Genomic DNA, 14,104 nt, shown 5'->3' on the forward strand with positions numbered 1-14,104 from the left:
CATTATCATTATCAGCCTCATCAGTTCCTGGGAAGGCCTTTGAGGCCCTGAGGTTTCCCCCTCGCATGTATTGAGTATCTTACAATGGCCTCAATGGCCTCAACACAGCTCAGATTTTAGAACCATCTGACTATTCATTATAGAAATAACCACTTCTTTGACTAAACAATGTATAGAAATGCTTGCAAAGAACGAACCCAGGAGAGAACAACATGTTGCTGAAATTGTTGCACTTGCTATGTTTCTAACTGCTTTCTGTTTCTCAACTCTTTCACTGTTTTCTAAATGGCCCCCTCAGCACAATTCACTGTTACAGGAAGACCAAGAGCACTTCCTGGAACACTCTTACAGGCAACAGGATTTGCTATTCAAGAGTGCGCTATATAGTGCAGAGGGGCCTAGTCCTTCGAGCACCTCTGAAATAGTGAACAGGACATCATTTAGATAACTTTTATCACAATGCAAGAAAAATGGACACTTTAACTAGGAACCTATTTTTGTTGCAGCTAACACACATTCTCTTTGTTGTTGCTCATGCCTTGTTGCTGCTGTGTTCCTGTTCCTCTAATTGTCCTTCAGTCTTCAGGCCTTTGTCTTTGTCTCTCACTTCTCCTTTAAGGCAACATATCGCCACTCTGTCTTTCAGTAGTGTTTTCTCACCACTTTACAGATCAGTAACAAGTGGGTAATGATACAACAATATTATGGTAACACATTGAACTTACTAAAAATATAGGCTGCTTTTCAAGTTTTCAAAGAAAGTAACGAGTTAGTAACTGTAGCAGTAATAAGGTGATAATAAAACAGTAAAAAATGGCATCAAGTTGCCCTAAAAACGTAAAAAAGCAAACTTTCTGATTTTTAATACATAATAAGTAAGGTAAAGAAAGATAAACATATATACAGATATGTGGTGTGATGTGAGTTTTCTTTCCATCACCGACCTGATTTCTGAGCCTTCTGCCAGGTCTGTGCTTTACGATAGAGTAAGTTTATCAGTGGGTAACACAAAAGGAACGTGATGTTTTTTCTCAGATTCTGTGTGATCTGTGTACATTTTCCTTCTCTGTTTCTGCATATCTATGCGTAAGATGCAGCAACTCAGAAACCAAGATGGATTTTACTGCTTTAATACCAATTAATTTCACTATAATTACAGCCTATATGCCAGAGTTATTATAGTTCTAAAATGTTTTCTTTAGTTTATCAATTTAGTTTTTGATTTAGTTTGAGCTACTCTTAATGGCACATTAACAGCCTTAGTTTTGTTCTTCCTTAATACTTCTGGTATAGTTTTTAATTGGTTTCGTTTTAGTTTTAAGTGCAATGATGTGCTAGTTGGTATTTGAGTACAATAGGGCACAATAAAATTAATTCAACATCAAACTGAGCTCTGAGCTCTGCTCGGCTCCAGCTTTTCTTAAAGAAAGCGTGAAGAGTTCTGCACCTAAACTCTCATTTATGCACTGAAGAAACTAAAATTCAACTTGGTTTTAGTTAGTTTCCCAGTGCACATTATAGTAACTGTGGTTTTTATCATTTTTTACAGTTTGTTTTTCACTGCCAGGTTTGTTTTAGTAATAATTTAGCTAAACATAATAACCCTGGTCTGTACATCACATTGTGGCTGAACATTGAAGGACATAACAGGTAAGAAACAACATAGAACTGAATTAGTATTTTACAGCCCAAAGGACGCAACTGTAACTGTAATACTATAAAACCCCATAATGATTTAAAAGATTCAGGGTGAGTTGTTTATTAAGGTGCTGACAGTTACACATTTTTACACACACACACACACACACACACAAAACAATGAAAATAAGACTGAATAATTGTATACTATTACAATAGTTTCAAATGAATTATTTTGTATCAACTGGAACGTTAATATTTTATTTGTTACCATTATTTTTCCTTTTGTATTATCAACTACTTACCAATAATTACTAAGTTATTATTTGGTAACAATAAGAAACAGAGCTTGTTATTGTTAGTACAACTTCTTACCATTATTTTACCATTTGTTACAAGTTTGTTATTGCTACAATTACTAACGTATTATTTAGTAACAACTAGGAAATTAGCATGTAATTACTAGGTTAGTACAACTAATTACCGTACTATTACTATATTATTATCCATTTATAACCAATCTGTAACATGCCTTTTTTCTTATCCTCCTGCTTAATGACACTGTTGGGCTACTCTTTCACTTTTTCTTAAGTTCACTCTTTATTTCACTGCATGTATAACCACCTTGAGCTTCTTCAGCTTATTCCCATAGCACAGCCTTCAGGGATTTGAACCTTCAGCTTTGTGTTTGTTCTGCAGCAGTTTAACGATGTATCGTCCAGCACCATTCATAAGTACAATTAGCATTCAACTGTTAATGCAGAAGACACAATGGCAACAATGACGGTCTTTACATCCTATTGTAACCATGAAGACCCCTTAGAACTCTTCCCCTTCCCTTTTAAAGACAGGTTTTGTATTTTGTACTTCAAATTGTTTTTAATGCATGATTCTAAAGTAAGCAGCATCGATAAGCAGATAACCGCTTCTGGTTTTGGATTCAAAATGGTCTTATAACTACTGATGACCACTGAGTACTTTTTAACATATTCACATTAGGGCTGTAAAAGTTAATGCATTAATAACAAATTAACACCATCATTTATTGATTTTACTATTTTGTAACACTGTTATGTTTTTCTAATTTGACCTATTGAATCATCTGCAGCAGCTCCAAGCTGAAGCCCAGCTGCTTGTGTGCTGCATTTTGCTATGACACAATCCGCAATATTAGCCCGTTCATTTAAATACAGCTTTTAAATGGCTTTTATAGTGATATCTTCAGCACCTTTAGCAGACTACACTGGGCAATATTAGCAGGAGACATATGGAATCATCAATCAGCAGCATATTAACAAACAATCATGGAGATAAAACATTAATTGTAGGCATGATATATATGATATATTCACTCCCTGGTTGGAACATGCAGCCACTGTTGCTCTCACTGGACACCAGTGATGAAAACTGGACATTATGTTCATGTTCATGATGTTCATGTTCAAGTTGATTTGAAGTGTGTGTTCACATGATGAAAATAGTGTTTGTGAATTAATGAATAATTAAAAGATACACCGTATTAAGCCTATTTCATCCACTTATCTTTATCTACAATGAAATATACAGCTTTTTTTCAGGGTCAAACTAGAGATAATCTGAAATAAGACAAATGCAAATATTCATGATTAACTATTCAAAATAAAGGGATTATTTGTGATTGTTTAACAGCCTTAAATTCGCATATTTGCAATTTAATTCATTAAAATATATCTACATATTAGCTTGAGAGCTAGCATTGCAACTGTGAGCTTTGGTTGCTTTGTGTTCTGGTGCAGAAGAAAGTTTACACCGAGGATTCATATCTCTTTCATATCTGAAACTGTAACAACCAACTGGTCTATAAGTCTTATAGCTGTGTTGGATCACTGTGAAGAATGTGTTGAACAAGTAACCTGTTTCAAAAAGCTGAAGCTTGTTATGTCATTGAGGCAGAAATAGCACTCCTCATCACTTTGAATGATGCAAAGTAGGAAACAAACTCAGAGTAGAGACACAGAGAAACTCAGAGTAGAGACACAAACTGCATGTCAAGCAAACACAGTACACTAAGTATACAGTAGATACGCAATATCTCACAGTCACAGATGTATAATCTGACATGAACCAACTTGTGCATAATGTTGCAAAACCCTTAGAGGTCCACAAAGGTTTTGCTAACATTTGACTTATATAATTATTTAACTGTAAATACATATCCACATCACGTGTTACATCATTAGTTGCACAAACAACTACAGTTACATTCCATTTCAATTCTGCATCAACAGGTTTGAGTCTGCACTTGTGATTTATTTTTACATTCTTGCATTTTTTCAATTCAAACACAGGTATAAACATGGTGAATATATAGAATCCTAAATTAAAAATAAATAAAAATCATAACACAAATCGTAAAATAAAATGTGGTGTTTACTGAAAGTACAGAAGCCACTTTCAAGAGAATTTCTTCTCTTTTTTATTCAGCTACGAGTGTGAAATAGTGAACATAAAACAAGCAAATAAGTGCAGCTCCTAAAGCAACATTACATTATGACGGAAAATGTGCATTGTGTGCTGCTCTGTACAGCAACAGGATTTAAATCCTCCTGCACTTTAGGCAGCAAACCACCTATCAGAGGAACTCAGACACATCCCAAATAAGTACATGTTTTTATGTACAGCCACTTCATTAAACACACCTTCTTGTATCTACACTCATTGTCCCTTTAATCAGCTCCACTTACCATATAGGAGCCCTTTGTTTTTCTACAATTACAGGCTGTAGTCCATCTGTTTCTCTGCATACTTTCTTACTCCAAGAGACCAGTGTTTCCTTCTATACATCCCTCTAATGTTCACTCTCTCACTAACAACCTAGACTAACGTTAACTCTGTAAGACTGAGTACACTGTAGGAGATGAGGGATTACTCAGCGCCCTGTCCCAGTCAACTGTATGTACTTGTAAAGTGGAAATATCTAAGAGCAACAGCTCAGCTAAGAAGCAGTAGACCACACAAGCTTACAAGACATGACAACTGTATGCTGTAGTACGTAGTGAATAAAAGTCATCTGTCCTCAGTTGTAACAGTCACTTCTGAGTTCCAAACTGACATCGGCAGCACAATCAATAGAAGAACTGTTGGTTGAGAGCTTCTTTGACTGGGTTTCCGAGGGCAAGCAGACATGCACACAAGCCTAAAATCATCATGCACAATGCCATATGCCAGCCAAAGTGATGTTAAGTACTATCTGTTACAATCTAGTCTGGGCTGGTAGACACCAAGGAGAACAATACCTTCCCAAATACATAGGCCCAACTGTAAAGTTTGGTAGAGGAGGAATAATGGTCTGGGGTTGTTTCTCATGGTTTGAGCCCCTTAGTTCCAGTGAAGAGAAATCTGAATGCTACAGCATACAACAACATTCTACACAATTGTGTGCTCTCAGCTTTGTGGAAGAGTTTGGGCAAGGCTCTTTCCTGTTTGACCATGACAATGACCTCATGCACAAAGTGAGGTCTATAAAGAAATGGTTTGCTGAGTTTGTGGTGGATGAATTTGACTGACCTGCACAGAGCCCAGAACAGCCTTGACACCTAAGTGTCCAACCTCACTAATGATCTTGAGGCTGAATGGGAGCAAATCCCTGCTGCACAGCAATATTCCAAAACCTAGTGGAAAAGCTTATATACCAAAAAACTATCAGACAGTAATCAATGAGAGGTTTGGAAATGGTTAAGTCAATACACATCAAATCACAATAAATGCTGAATGAATAACTTACTACTCCCCAGAAAAATAGCTTTGTTGTCTGTTCTCACGTCTTTTGATCCAGTACCGTGTTTCGCTACAGAGAACACACATTATTTTAACTTCAATGCACAATTAAATTATTTTATTTTTTATAACGTTATTTATTTTTTATTATGTTTATTTTCTGAATTTAACATAAATAATAAATAAATAAAGTATGTGTATTTATATATATATATATATATATATATATATATATATATATATATATATATATATATATATGCACACACACTCACACACAGACACACACACACACACACACACACACACACACACACACACACACACACACATGAGGAGAATACAGGAGAAGCAAAAGACATACTTTACTGTTAATGTAAGATAATGGAACCAGACTATATTCCAAGTCATTTTGGGCTGTTTTTTTTGGTCCCTTCATCATTAAATGCAACAGGCATTTTCAAACTATGTAAAAAAAAAAAAAAAAGATAAACTGGAGATCCAAGGTTTTGTTCCGACAGCAGCTATGTATATATATATATATATATATATATATATCGCTGCTGTCGGACCACTATGGCTGGATGGTTACACCTTTTGAGATTTTTTTTTACTTTAAGGGGCAAGAAGAAATTAAAATTAATTTTATATGGATGCACTGAAAGCTGTTTTACATAAAATAGATATTGTTGAATAATAAAAGTAATGGACAAATAATGCACATTATATCAATAACGAACATAAAATTATACACAAAGCTATTGCTGCCACAATGGTGCACTGTAGGCCCAGCTAACACCTGCTCTGATGCCTGTCTGATATATATTAGCCATCTTTATGCCTCTTCATGCTTAACTGCTTTTGTGCAAGAACGGAAATATGTAAATCAGCAACTAGATAGCCACAACCAATTTTAGCACTGCAAGCTTAATCCTTTAGTCTTGTGTTTGCCTATGTGAGTTCAAGCTCTAGGCATTTGCATTTACATTTGAGCTGATCTACCAGCTGCAGAGGCTCACACAGGGCAAGGCTGCAGCGTTAGCGGTGTTATGACACTGATATGACAGTACTATGTAGGGTTAAGAAGTACACAGTTCCATTAAACACTCACTACCTTTGAAAAATAAAGCAACATCAGGTTACAAAGTGGGTGTTACACCATTTGTGTGAGTGTATGTGAGAAAGCGGAAGCTTAAACGTTTCATTAGGGCGTAGAGAAGCGAACAAGGGGAAGTGTGAACACACATCTCACAATGACAAAGTCACAAGCAGATAAAAAAACACTCCCTCTTTCCCTTCCTCCCTCCCTCCCTGACCTCCGCCATCTTTAATTAGCACTGTCAGCTTACTGCAAATGGCACAGTTATTAAGAGAGCCATGCCAAACCCAGCGCAATACAGCCTAAACACCCCACACATCAAGCTTTAGTACACATACTACATCATACTCTTAACAGTGTGTGACCAGTGAACAGACATGAATCCTTCACTTCAGTCAAAGCAGGAATGTTCACATTTACTTTATATTAATTGTCCATATTAACTCATGAGCATGAACAACAGTATTTCACAAGAATATCACCAGTAGTTATACTGTTATTTAATGTATTGATTATGTGTAACAACACTGTTATTACAGACACTTAATATGAAGTGAGACTTTAGTTTATTAGTCCAGCAATCAAGGATCAAGACGCCTAGTTAAAGTACTCATTTGAAACTATCATTAAATCCTAAAAAATTATTTAAAAAAATCTATTATATATATATATATATATATATATATATATATATATATATATATATATATACGCACACACACACACACACACACACACACACACACACACACAAACACATACAGCCAAAAGCCACAGGACACCATTTTATTTTATTTTATTTTTTATGCTGTCACAAGCCTCCATGATGCGGTGCTGAAGGTGGTGTTAGTTAAATGAAATAAAATAAAACGGTATCCTGTGACTTTTGACTCTATATATATATATATATACACAGAGCGGTTTAGAGCCATCCATTCGGGAGTGTTTCATCTCAGACTGCATTTTTGAATGTTGCACAATACAGGGCAGAACAGAGCTTATTTACATATTTCAGTCTTAAATGCAAAACAAGACAAAAACACATTTATTATGTGTATAAGAGATCTTTATTATAGATCTCAAGGGGAAAAGTAACTATGAGAAAAGTATATAGAAGTGCTTTAAAATGATGCAATAGTTAAAATATATTAAAATATACTTTTTTAAATATTATAAATAGATTATATAATTGTCTATAACTTTTGAACAGGCCATATGTTTATGTTTCTTTTTTTCCACTATGTTAAATTTAACAAATAAACACTAATTATGCATTAAATTGTGCAGAAGACTGTTCTCTGTAGGTTATTTGTTAATTTATTTACACTTAGAAAATGAAAGAAACATGTCGTTGGACGTGATCTCTAGTATGCACTTTATGAATCCGTAAACATAACTAGTTCTTAGACAGAACTAGTGGGGTCTGATCTTTTTGTAGTGGAACAAATGTTCAAAAACAGCAGCAGTATTATTAACAATATTACGAATACTATACTTCACCACTGTATAATGTGTAGGAATTAAAGGAAGGAAAAAGAAATGCTAGTTGTTATACGATTTACCAAATTGTTAACATCACTGTACAGGAAGAGAAAACGGAGACAAATGTTCCATAATCAAGTGAACCAGCTGGTTGGAGACATCAACCTAACCTTAATTCAAAACAAGTTTGATCTGTGGCAACCAAACGTTCCCAAAAAGCTCCCCAAAGCAAACCTTGCTAGCATGCAGATGCACACACCGGAACAACTCACACAAAGAAAGGCAGGAGGAAGCCATCAGCCTTTCTCTGACACCAATCGGACATGCAGCAAATGTAAGGACTATTACAATAAGTACACTAAAGAGGCGGCAAACATTCACTTATAACACTATACAACTATAAAAAAGTGGATATAAGTAAATTTGTTACATTCCATTAAATTCAGATTTTGTGATATTTTGCGTTGGCAAATACTGAATACTGAAAACTGAATACTGTCAACATGAAAGTGTGTAAAATACCAAAATACGTCACCAGAGGTAGTAAACGGTGTGTGTGCATGTGTGTATGTTACTAGGTTAACCACTAAATCCAGAACATTAGTATTTAGTAACACTGGAATGTTCTGTACTGGAAAATTGAACTAAATATTGTGTAAATATAGCAAGAACTGTCAGTAGAATTACTAAAATGTTGTACATTACAGATGGATCTGATCGTGTGTATATGTGTGTGTGTGAGGTGTGTGAGAGAGTGAGAGAGAGTGAGAGAGATGTTACTAAGTTAGCTCATACCTGTGTGTGGTGCTGGTGCAGCGCTCCCTCTGAAAGCAAGACGGAAACTCACCCGTGGGTTACACACCACATGCTGCTCGCCGCAATGCATTCTGGGGGAGAGCCTGATGTCGGCTCTGTGGTGTGTGGCGCACTGCAACCGGAAACGACACCTAAAGCAGCAAAATAGCAATACAGATGTGTCAATGTGTGTGTGTGTGTGTGTGTGTTTGTGTTTTCATGCGTAGTCAGGTCAAAATGCTCCTGACTTTGTAGAGGGTTTTATATATATATGTGTGTGTGTGTGTGTGTGTGTGTGTGTGTATCATTATTACATATGAGTACTTATATACAGCTCATATGAGGCATACTTTTATTTCATATAGATACTTATATATCACCACATGTTCCTCCTTTGGTCTATTTTAATTTTTTCTATTTCACTGGGCCAAAATAAATAAAATGTCTTTACATTAAGTTAAATTATATTATTAAAGTTCTCATTTTGGAGATGTTTTTTGTTCACAAAGACAAAAACTATATAAGAGAATATATATATATATATATATATATATATATATATATATAATAAATATGGGACATATTTTCATTATGTATAGCTACTTTACTGAGGTGGGCTAAACTACGATATGACAATACTTTTAGACACAATATGCATCACAGTATTTCATAGATTTGCTCATTTGGAACCAACACAATGCACCAGTAGAGTCACATTTAAATATGCTATTAAAAACATTCCATATGGACTTTTATTCAGTGTTTTACATAGTTTCACCTACTACGAGAGGAATGTCAAATAGGTGAGAAAACTAAAATTAAATGATGCAGAGAAAATGGGACTTCTAACAACCAAGCAAAAGCTTGTAGACTAAAACTGTGCCCAGAGGAGAAAATCAAGCTCTTCTTTTGCTTTAGAATTAAACAAATCCACAGGTGATACTGTGAGAAGACAACTCAACACGATAGGTCTGAAAGGATGAAACTATCACTGAGAAAGGGAACTAGGCAATGCAAAACATTTCAAATGAATCAAAAAAGGTGTTAGTGTTCTTAGAAAACAGGGCTGTCCACCTCAGAGCCCAGACCTCAATATCAACGAATGGACTTTAGACTTGTGATTGTTTTGGATTGCTTATGGATTGCGAGGAGCAGAAAATGTAACCAGCTTCTAAGACTGAACTTTGGAGGTGACAAACTCCCAACAAGAACAGACACAGTAATTGATAGTGTGATACTAATTTCATACTGTATTTAGTTATTGATGTTTTTTGTGTTAAATAAATGTGTTTTGCTCTGTTTCCTAATGCTGAAAAAAAGAACGATTTGTACTTAATTAAATAAACGAGGGGTGGACTTTTGCACAGTATTGTATACATACCTACAAAACATGTATATGACCCTGTGTCCTCACAATGTACTAAAACAAGTGTGTGTGTGAAAGAGAGTGCGTGTGTTTGTGGGTTAGCTGTTCTCAGATATTGATCTGAAGGGGTAAAAAAAGCAGGGGTCTCAGTACGCAAAAGAGTGTTTGGCTGTGCGCGTGTGGTATGTGTGCGGTGTGTTAGAGTCCTCAAAGCCCAGCCACATGGCTCTTTCTCTCTCTCTCTCTCTCTCTCTCTCTCTCTCTCTCTCTCTCTCTCTCTCTCTCTCTCTCTATCGCCATGGAAACCAGCTTTTATCTTATTTGCATCTGAGCATACAATATCATCCACAGACAGTCACGACTGTCTCTCCTGCAGTAAAAAACACAGACCATCTCTGCCATACTTCCAAATAACAAACACACACACACACACACACACACACACACAAACACACACACACACACACACACCAGCCAAAACACACACTCTTGTGACTTGTTTGGAGCCCAACGCTGCTTCTAACCCCAACCCTCAAAGCTAATTCCGTCACTGAAAGGCCTGACCTTGTCCCAAATGTGGTGTGATACAGACTCCATCTCTCTCTCTCTCTCTCTCTCTCTCTCACTCTCTCTCTCTCTCTCTCTCTCTCTCTCTCACTCTCTCTCTCTCTCTCTCTCTCTCTCTCTCTCTCTCTCACTCTCTCTCTCTCTCTCTCTGTGTTTCTCTGCGTTTCTCTCTGAGGCTCTACCCCCTGCCTGTGAGAAAGAGGAAGCAACGTGCGCAACGGACCCGCGTGCATGGCTTAAGATAACAGTGCAGAGAGTTAAACAGGAAGAGGGGTGTGTCGACTGTGTGTGTGTGCATGCGTGTGTAATCATCGGGGTTATTTCAGTTCCCCTTTTCAGCGAGAGCCAGGTGTGTTACTTCGTTCTGCTCAATCTGTTCAGGTTCCTGTTTTAAAACTCTGGTGAAAACAAGAATAAAAGGAAAACAAGCTTAACCTCACATTCATATTGATATGAAAAGGGAAAAGAGAGGAGGAAAGATGGAGGGAAGACAGGACAGACAGACATGCAGACAGTGACTTTCTGTTTCTATACAAACACCTCAGCGCTTTTAGTGTGCAGGCATGCCAAAGCATTCTGTGTCTGCAAGAAAGGAAGACAGAAAACAAGCCCCTCCAAGCCCTTTCCCACCCAAGCCATTGGCATTCCGCTGCATTCTGTCAGTGCGGCATGAGTTAGCAGTTAGCACTCTCGCACTGAGGCGTTTGCTTACCTCCCCTGTTTCTCTACCAGGCGATGCTCCTCACATCCAATACACCGTGTCCTCTCTACGCTGGTGGCGGACAGGAAGCACAATCGGTCCGTCCCTATTTACAGTCCCCTGACACTGCAGTACGCCGTGTGCCTGACGCATTCTTAACCCAGCGCTGCAACTGAAGAGGGGAGGAGAGAAGAAGAGAGATGGGAGTGAGGGCTTGGAACAAATAAGAATGTTAATATATAAGCTTTAAAGGCACCACATGTACAAGATCAGTGCAGGTCTAGTTCATCATATATGATAATAAATATGTCGAGATTCAGCAACTTTGCACCTATTGCACCTATTGCTGACAGCTGTTAAGTTGCGCAAAAACAGCTTGTAATCCACATAGAAAAGTGCTGTGAACAGAAAGGGACACTGGAGAAGCAGCTGGACAGCCTAAGGTTGCCATGTCCAGTGTGAAGGGTATAAAGTTCCCCAGCACTGGGATGTGGAGCAGTCTGCCTTCGCTGGAATGATGGAGCTTCATCCAATACATTTGAGATGAGATAAAGGGATCCAAAACTTATCACTTAGCATTAGCAGGTGTCCACAAACTTTTGGACATATTAGTGTAAGTATTGATGTCAGTAAGCTGGCCTTATTGCAGGAGGCAGGTGTGACTTTTTCTAAACTAAACACTGAATACTGTACTAAGATTATATGAAGAGTTAATCTGCAAAAAACATTAAACTTTAAAAAAAAACAAGCTGACTGTTGTGATTTATTCTTAACACACGGCAGATTCCGAGCCCTAAATATATTTGGACACTAAAGCCATTATTGTCCATTGTCAAGGCATTGCAAGTTCACATTTTATAGCAGAAACAGTCAAACACCTGTGCTGTTCTTGAATAGAACCTGATAAATCTGGTCAGTGAATCACATATAGGCAATGAAGCACTATACAGGGAGTGGAGAACCATTTGAGATTCAGCTTTAGAACTTTTTAAATTATGATCTTATAGATGCTTAGGATTGACCATTAATGGCAATCCATTTCACTGGACCAAATACATATCAGACTATTGCACTGTCAATTTATATTAACACAATGTCTTTAGAAATTTTGTAATCTGTTTCTCTGGCAGTCAACTGTAAAATAACTGTCCCAACCAAAAAGAGAGGCCATTGGCTGAGGTTCTAGAAGAAACCTCCCGGTTCAACTTATTTGTCCTCCTTCTCCTATTTCAATGAAAGTATTTTAAATCATTTCCTTAGCCTGGCTCACAATTGATGTTTCAGTTCATCCTAAGGTGCTCAGTGGGCTTGAGGTCAGGGCTCTGTGCAGGCAACTGGAGTTCCTCCACACCAAACTCATCGAACCATGCCTTTATGGACCTTGCTTTTTGCACACGTAAAATGTCATGCTGGACCAAGAGGAAAGGGCCTTTCCCAATCTTTTGCCATAAAGTTGGAAGCATGTAATAGTCTAAAATATCATTCTGTGCTTTCTCAATAATGTTATTCCTCACTGGAATTAAGGGGCCTACCTCAAACCCTGAAAAACAACCCCAGAACATTATCCCTCCTCCACCAAACTTTCCTGTTTCACATTTCCACATTTCAGTAAGTAGCATTCTTCTGGCATCTGCCAAACTTAGATTCATCCATCAGACTGACACACCATAGAACATGTCTCCACTGCTCATGAGTCCAGCCGATGCCTGGCATTGCACGTAGTGACCTTAGTCTTGAGTGCAGCTGCTTGGCCATGTAAACCCATTTCACCCAGGTCATGACACATGATGATTCTATGCACCCTAGATTTCAGCACTTGGTGGCCACATTCTGTGAGTTTAATTGGCCTACCGCTCTGTGGGTGAGCTGTTATAGTGTAATAATAGCACTTACAGTTGGCTGGCGCAGATCTAGCAGGGCAGAAATTTCACAAACTGACTTGTGGCAAAGGTGGCACCCTATGACAGTACTACATCTAAAGTCACTGAGCTCTTCAGTATGACTCATTCCACTGTCAGTCTTTGTCTATATGCTTGATTTTATAGAACTATAAGGAATAGATGTGGCTGAAGCACTTGAACTGAAAAACTAGGATGGCTGTCCACATACATTTGGCCATATAGTGTATTTATGGAGAAATTTGTTCATATTTCTATTAGTACATTGATTGTTCCAGAATATCAGCACAAGGATAGGCTATGTAGCAAAAATATAATGTCAAATATTGAATTCTTCTTAGTATAGCAAACACTTTGTGTTAAAGTGTAGCCACTGGGTAAATGTTTTCTTGTCATTTGATTCTCCCCTCATGTAGTTGTGCTATCCAGGGATTCCTACGTACGCATGCATCATCCTGATCTCCTTTTGAAGGCCACCTCCAGATGCCTGGTAGGGTTGCTGCTGTATCCTAATTCTGCATGTGCATTCCTAATCACGCTCTCTGGCTCACTGACATAATCATATCAGGCCGACTAATGCATTAGAATGAGCCTCTGATGTAGCCTAAATAGGCTATTATTTTCCTCACTGCCCCGTTCAAGCTCAGAGTGTAATCCCCTGTCTCGCAGGCCTAATGGTGCAGTCGTGTCATTTAGACACGCTATTTGAGACTGACTGTGATGTAATAGGGGTCAGGAAGGTGTTGTGCAACCCAGTGCAAGTATACTGTTGGGAGTGTCTGTCGCAGCAAAAATGACGAAAC

The 14,104-nt window shown here is 37.7% G+C and overlaps 1 protein-coding gene across 2 annotated transcripts in view; it reads right to left on the reverse strand.

Annotated features, from left to right (window-relative positions):
* Positions 1 to 11,545, reverse strand: part of mbnl1 (muscleblind-like splicing regulator 1) — an 89,801-nt gene extending 78,256 nt beyond the window's left edge. The window contains exons 1-2 of one of the 2 annotated variants that reach the window (XM_017699203.2): positions 11,416 to 11,545; positions 8,823 to 8,922 (exon numbers count right to left, since the gene is read on the reverse strand). The gene's annotated coding sequence lies outside the window, so the exon portion shown is untranslated. Of the gene's footprint in view, positions 1 to 8,770; positions 8,923 to 11,415 lie in introns of both variants that reach the window. The other variant, XM_017699201.2, reaches the window with a different exon arrangement.
* Between the last annotated feature and the right edge of the window lie 2,559 nt (positions 11,546 to 14,104).

This window comes from Pygocentrus nattereri, chromosome 19 (genome assembly GCF_015220715.1).
Source record: "Pygocentrus nattereri isolate fPygNat1 chromosome 19, fPygNat1.pri, whole genome shotgun sequence".
NCBI classification, from domain to species: domain Eukaryota; kingdom Metazoa; phylum Chordata; class Actinopteri; order Characiformes; family Serrasalmidae; genus Pygocentrus; species Pygocentrus nattereri.